This window comes from Etheostoma spectabile, chromosome 20, assembly GCF_008692095.1.
Source record: "Etheostoma spectabile isolate EspeVRDwgs_2016 chromosome 20, UIUC_Espe_1.0, whole genome shotgun sequence".
NCBI lineage: Eukaryota > Metazoa > Chordata > Actinopteri > Perciformes > Percidae > Etheostoma > Etheostoma spectabile.
In genome coordinates this window covers 12,654,877-12,660,918 of record NC_045752.1, presented here as the reverse complement: position 1 = coordinate 12,660,918, position 6,042 = coordinate 12,654,877, and the positions used below count along the sequence as shown (strand labels likewise).

Here is a 6,042-nt window from a genome sequence, read left to right as displayed (position 1 = left end):
AGGGGTGTATAGTGTGGCTGACAGTATGTGTGATTTATTTCGTGTATCAGGGGGTCAGTGCCGTACACACCCAAACACCACAACATCACACACACACACACACACACACACACACACACACACACACACAACAATGCAAATGCTGGCTGAGCCATTAAGAGATGGCTGGGCTGTCAATAAGAAGTGGCATGACATGATCCCCACTGCTGGGACCAATCAGACAGCCTGTCAGTCTCTCCTCACATTCACTAAGACACCAGAGAGGTGCCGCTCTCTGTGGTGCTGCTGAAGGAGAGGGCTCTCTCCTACTCTGTTTGTTTACATATCTGTTTAAAAAAGTGTGTTTGTGTCTTCACTTACTCTTCTTCTCTGTGATCCATTTTGATTCACTGTCAACTGAGAAAACATCCTTGGGTTTCTTGTCTTTGTTTAGTGTGTTTTATCTCTATCTCTGGCACAAAGAAGTCATTAATGTTTTGTTTCTTTACTGCATTGAAAAGGTCACATTTAAAGCAAAAAGTCCAAGACAATAACTGCTTTTTCTTTTGATTTTTCTGTTCTTTCTCTGTTCGTCTGCGGTGGCTGTCGCAAAAAAACAACAAAAAAAAACAAAATATAGGTGAATCTATTTTGTTTTCAAAGCCAATCATTTTCCACAAATGTGTCTGCCATCTTCTTTATTCAGAATATTGATATTTTTTTCTTTTTCAACAAACAGGAATTAGTCTTCTGGCAGAAAGTTGTTTTGACTGATTTAAAACAGTTGGTTGTGGTGGACATTTTTGGAGAATACTCCAGTTTCTGTATTGCCTGTCTCACCCTCAGAGTTGTTTTTGACTGCTATTGCTCATTCTACCTCTTTTATCCATCCTCGTCTGCTTCTGTTCTCTCTCCTCCCACCTGTTTCACTCTTTTTTACCAACTCTCCCAACTGCAACGCCCTCTTTGTCTCTGTGCAACTCTGTTATCCTACCCAGACTGTTTTAACTCCCTCAGTCTTTCTTCCTCCCAATTTGCTTTTTGTTCTTTGCTGTCTCCAGCATAGCCTTGTTATGTTTTTCTTCCTCAGATCCCACTTTTGAACATCTGAAAGAGATCAGGAGAAAATTGGCCTCCAAAAAACTTGCAGTTAAAGGCTCCAGTTCCCCATTTGCTCTCTAGATCTCAGCGCAACAATCTGAAACATTCAGACCTAGTTCATCTCTGTCTGAGAAACAAGTCGTATCACGTCTGGTTTCACTTTTTGATGCATCAACCACAAGTGAACTGCCACAGCCACCCAACTCCCGACCTCCCAAATCAGGGGTTAGTTAGCAGTGATGTCATAGGCTGGGGGGCATAGGCTTCTTCTTTTCTATATTTTCTTCAACACAACCCCCTCAATAATCCCTCTACATGTCCACCTCTCATCCCCCATCTCCATCCTCCCCTGACTCAACCACACCCTCACACACTAGTAGACACACTCCACCTTCATTTCAATCAGGAGAGATTTTGTTGCATAATGCAAAGATTTATTGTACGAATGCATGATATGACATGTACAGTCTTTGGAGATTAGACTCCATCATTATGAAATAATATATATATATTTTGAGGGTTAGAAAGTCAGAAGATGATCCCCCGTTGGACTCTAGACACTGATGGTGGTGTGAGGAACTGGAAGACCAAACTGAGGAGTCAATGGCAGTCATGCCGGAATAGGACCCAGGATCCTTGCGTGATGAAGACTGGAGGAGCAAAGGGAGGAGGAGGGTTGTGTTCTTAGCCTGAAATGACATTTGAGCAGCAGAGAGAAACAGGTTTAAAACAGGGAAGTCATGCTGTGATTGGCTCATTAATCTCAAGGCCGTTTCTGATTGGTTAAAATGAAAGTGAACGCCTTTAACAGCTGTTCAGTTTAGAAGAGAGAGAATGTGATTAGTTTAGAAGTCTTCCTGCAAGAATTTACACTAAGCTCCATTACGCTGAGTGAAAAGAATGCCAAATGAGCAGAGTAGGACCACTTCTTGTATCCCATGGCTGCAGGCGTGGGTCGTGATTAAATCTTGATAAAGTGTAGCGTAAGTGTTTTTTTTCCCCTCAAGCCCTCTCAGAGTTTTTCTTCCACCGGCTGACTGGAATCGGAAACAAATTCCCCGCTTTTATTGGTTAATCAGTTTGATTGGTGGTTGATGGGAAACAGTGTTTTGGGAGCATGAAAAATAACCCCTTTGCTTTACTAAAAGTTAAATGTGTTAAATAGCAGTAAACATATGGCTTTTATTTCAGTGACAAAGTCACAAAATCTTTCTAATCAAAATTTTTGTAATCTAGGTTTATTCTTCTGATACTTTGAAATGTGTAAAAGAAGAATTTGTGAATATCACTAACTTCAAAAATAGATGGTGGTCAATCTTAGTGACATTGTTTTTGTGGAAAATAGCATCAGTTTTTATGAAGTTGACTTTTTGGTTGAGCTAGGCTGCCAGTTGTCAGTATGATGAATTGCAGCGTAAAAAGTCTGACATGTTCAAATAACACGGCTGGTGTCAAGGCTGTCAGTGTGGAGGGACTACAAGTTTGTTTGGAAGAAAGGTGCGGTGCAAAATCTTTTGAAGCTGTGGAATGATGTTGGGGAAGAGAACAGAAAGTATTAAAAGGTATAAGCTTTTCTTGGCAGTAGCTTCTAAGGATAGAATTGGCTTTTCAAATGACTTTCCGGCGCTGCCGGCGACACTACAGAAAGTTCCTGGAGCTATAGGAACAGGCTCTGTTGAAAAAAAGAAGCACTTAGTAGTAGAAAAAGCTCTGAAAAAAAGAGCTGTAAATCAAAGGAAAATTGAAGGAAGAAAAATGTTGGAAGAGGGAAGAAGAGAGGAGAGGAGAGTGCTCCCAGGCAAATCCTCGCCAAATAATTCATTTCTGACCTCCTTAGTAAGTAAATTTGCTAAATAAATAAGAGCAGCGCTTGAATGTCAAGAACGAGGCATGCTGCCTGTGGTGCTTTGTCGCTCGCAGTCTTGGCAGTGCTGCGGAGCGCTCTGCTTTCATTAGATGGGCAAAATAAATGGCTTCTCCTCCATCCATCTTGAGCTGTTTGATGTTTGGGAAGGGGGGGGGGAGAAGGGAAGAGTAGCTTTTCTCTGGATTTAATATGTTAAAAGCTGTCCTTTTATTTTTAAACTCCCCCCTCGTGTATGTGTTTGTGTGTGTGGTGAGTTGAGTCAGGAGTTTGGAGGAGCTATGAGCCCAAGCTGCCCTGAGAACAGATTGGGTCCATATATAATTCATGGCCTCCAGCCGATCCACTCCATCCTTCCATCCAGCAGTCTCTCTCTGGCTCTTTTTCTCTCACTTTATTCTACACACACAAAGCAGACAAATCGATAGGGAGGGACGCACAGCCATCAGACACTCTTGCAGTCCCAGCGCTTCTGCTGTCTCGTCCAGTTAGCAGCGCTGGGAGGCATCAGCGCGGCCTGTCACCACGAATGAAGGACAAAGGCGCTGCCACTTCTAGAGAGACACCGTCAGCTGGTTGGCTGGCACCTCGTAACCATGGCATCCCCTTGGCAACAGCGCCCACCCCGCACATGAACACAAGGACACGCTCAAGCACACACACACACACACACACACACACACACACACACACACAACACACCATGCCCTGCCCACGGTGTGAAAGTGCCTTCTCCGATGCCCTTCACACATGTGGACTGAATAGCAATAGGATAGAGATGACTTTGTGGTGTGTGTGTGTGTGTGTTTGTGGTGTGTGTGGTGTGTGTGTGTGTGTGTGTGTGTGTGTGTGTGTTGTGTGTGTGTGTGTGTGTGTGTTTGTGTGTGTGGGCGTGCGCGCGCGTGCGTGCGTGCAGTAAGAGTGAAGGACAGAAAAATAAATATATTTAAATATTTCAACTGGGTGAGATGATGACTTTTCTGCCCTAATGTTGTCTGGACCCGAACAAAAGATTCAACACAAAAGCTGATTTTCATACGTCTTCCTTGTGGGGTGCGATGTGGTGTCAAAACTCTAATGCTAACTTTTCTTAAAAACCTCTGAGAGAAGGTGTTTTCCCTCTCCTGTCACACATTGTGTGTGTCCTTTCTTCTCTCTCTCTCCCCTCGGCGCACTCCTAGACAACAGACTGAGAGTGCACTGGCCTGATGATGTTAGGATAGATGTTTCTTTCTTGCTTGTGTGTGTGTGTTGTGTGTGTGTGTGTGTGGTGTGTGTGTGTGTGTGTGTGTGTGTGTGTGTGTGTGTGGTGTGTGTGTGTGTGGTGTGGTGGTGTGTGTGCGTGCGTGCGTGCGCGTGTTCCCTCAGCTCAGTCTCATGGAACAGCAATTTCCTCTAGCTCTGGGACCCTGAGCTGAAGATACGCCCCCCATCGGTCCACAAGGGACACATAATACTCAGGCTTCTTCGTGCCTTTATTTCCCTCTTTCCCTCCACCTCCCTTCTTCTTTTCTTCATCTCCCTCTTTAACCATTCCTCCTCTTTCTCTTCCTTCACTCACTCTTTTTCTCTCTGCGGCAACAGGGTGTTTTTTTTTCTTGGCACAAAGGTGCCTGAGAGAAAGATGAATGCGCTGTGCCATTTTTTTTTTTTTCTTTCTCCCCCCTCCCCGATAGCGGCACATGCATATATTAAGTGTGATTAAACGCTGTGCAATGCCTCCATCAAGTGCTTTCTAATGGGTTTTTTTATGACATGAATTAGTCATAATGGGAGAGCGCCACAGTCGAAAAAACCTCCAACCACTGTTGTTGTTGTTGTTGATTTGGATATTGCACATGAGAGCTTCTGTTTATATTGCTTAAGGGGGATGAGGGGCGGTTTTTACAGTATGGTGGATGAGGTTTGCGGACATTGGCATCTCTGAACTTATTTGTCCATGCTGGCTTATTAGCACTTTCTTTTGTATGAGTTTGCATGCAGCATCATCTTTACTTGAGAAGTTGCAACGATCAAAAGGTACAATTTTTTTCTGTGTCTTGACTCACACAAAGCTTTTTAGGGAACATGTAGGCAGCAACGAAGGAGTCTATATTTCTTCCATTATAGGGAAATGGGGCCAGATAAGCGTGGATTTGGTGTGAGCTTGTTTCTTTGCCATGGAGCTCCCCTGTGCACCTCGGCCCCCATAGAGGGATTACATATGTATCATCAGCCGTGCTCTATGACTAATTACATCTGTGAGATGAGATTATGGGGAGGTTTACCAAGCCAATCCCTCCTCTTAGGCTATGTGTATCGGTTCCAACATGAGGTATTACACTATGTGTCTGTGTGATTGAGTGAAAGGGAGAAAAAAGATGCCAGTTAAAAATGAATTGACTGACATAAATCCAGATAGAATTTTTCTTTTCGTCCACATAAAACGCTGTTTCATTTTGCGCCAAATACTCCTCCTTCTGGTCTATCGTTGCCCAACATTGCCCCTCTGATGTCTTCTTTCTTTCCTGCTTTCGTTCCTCTTACTTTACATTAACCCTTGCTACCATTTTACTTAACCCGTTGTCTGCCCCCGTTCTACCTTTCTTCTTCCTTTCTAATTTTGTTTCATCCTGCATTCTCAATCTTCCACATTTCCTCTCCTATTCGTTGACCTTTTTTGGCATCTCTCTCTCTCTTTACTTAAAACGATTTTTTCTCTCAGTCCGTCTCCCAATCTTCTTTTATAGGGTTGTCCAGGAGATAATCTTGAGTCAGCAGGAGATAGACCAAATTGTTCCAAACGGTGTTTCCTTTCAGCTCCCATGTCACTGGCTTTGGCCTGCCTGGCATGCAATGATAGACGCTGACACACACACAAACACACACACACACACACACACACACATAGATAGATAGCTAACATTCAGCAGGTTGCAGATAAAGCCCTTCTGATGTCACTTGCAACACCATGTGATGAGCCGCCTGAGAGAGAGAAGGAGCGGAAGAGGGAGGAAAGGCTGAGGGAGGGAGATTGAGCGGGATTGACTTCTGCTGTCACCATGGCAACAAATAACATGATCTTCTCCAAAAGCACACCTTAATTAGTTAAATTATGA

At 43.7% G+C, this 6,042-nt stretch overlaps 2 protein-coding genes across 2 annotated transcripts in view; both read left to right on the top strand.

Moving 5' to 3' along the window:
* LOC116670158 (sodium-dependent lysophosphatidylcholine symporter 1-B) overlaps window positions 1–6,042 on the top strand; it is a 223,924-nt gene that overhangs the window by 63,587 nt on the left and 154,295 nt on the right. The gene's annotated exons all lie outside the window — the stretch shown is intronic.
* The window catches only part of LOC116670157 (AT-rich interactive domain-containing protein 1B), a 176,624-nt gene that overhangs the window by 149,576 nt on the left and 21,006 nt on the right, over window positions 1–6,042 (top strand). The window lies entirely within an intron of this gene.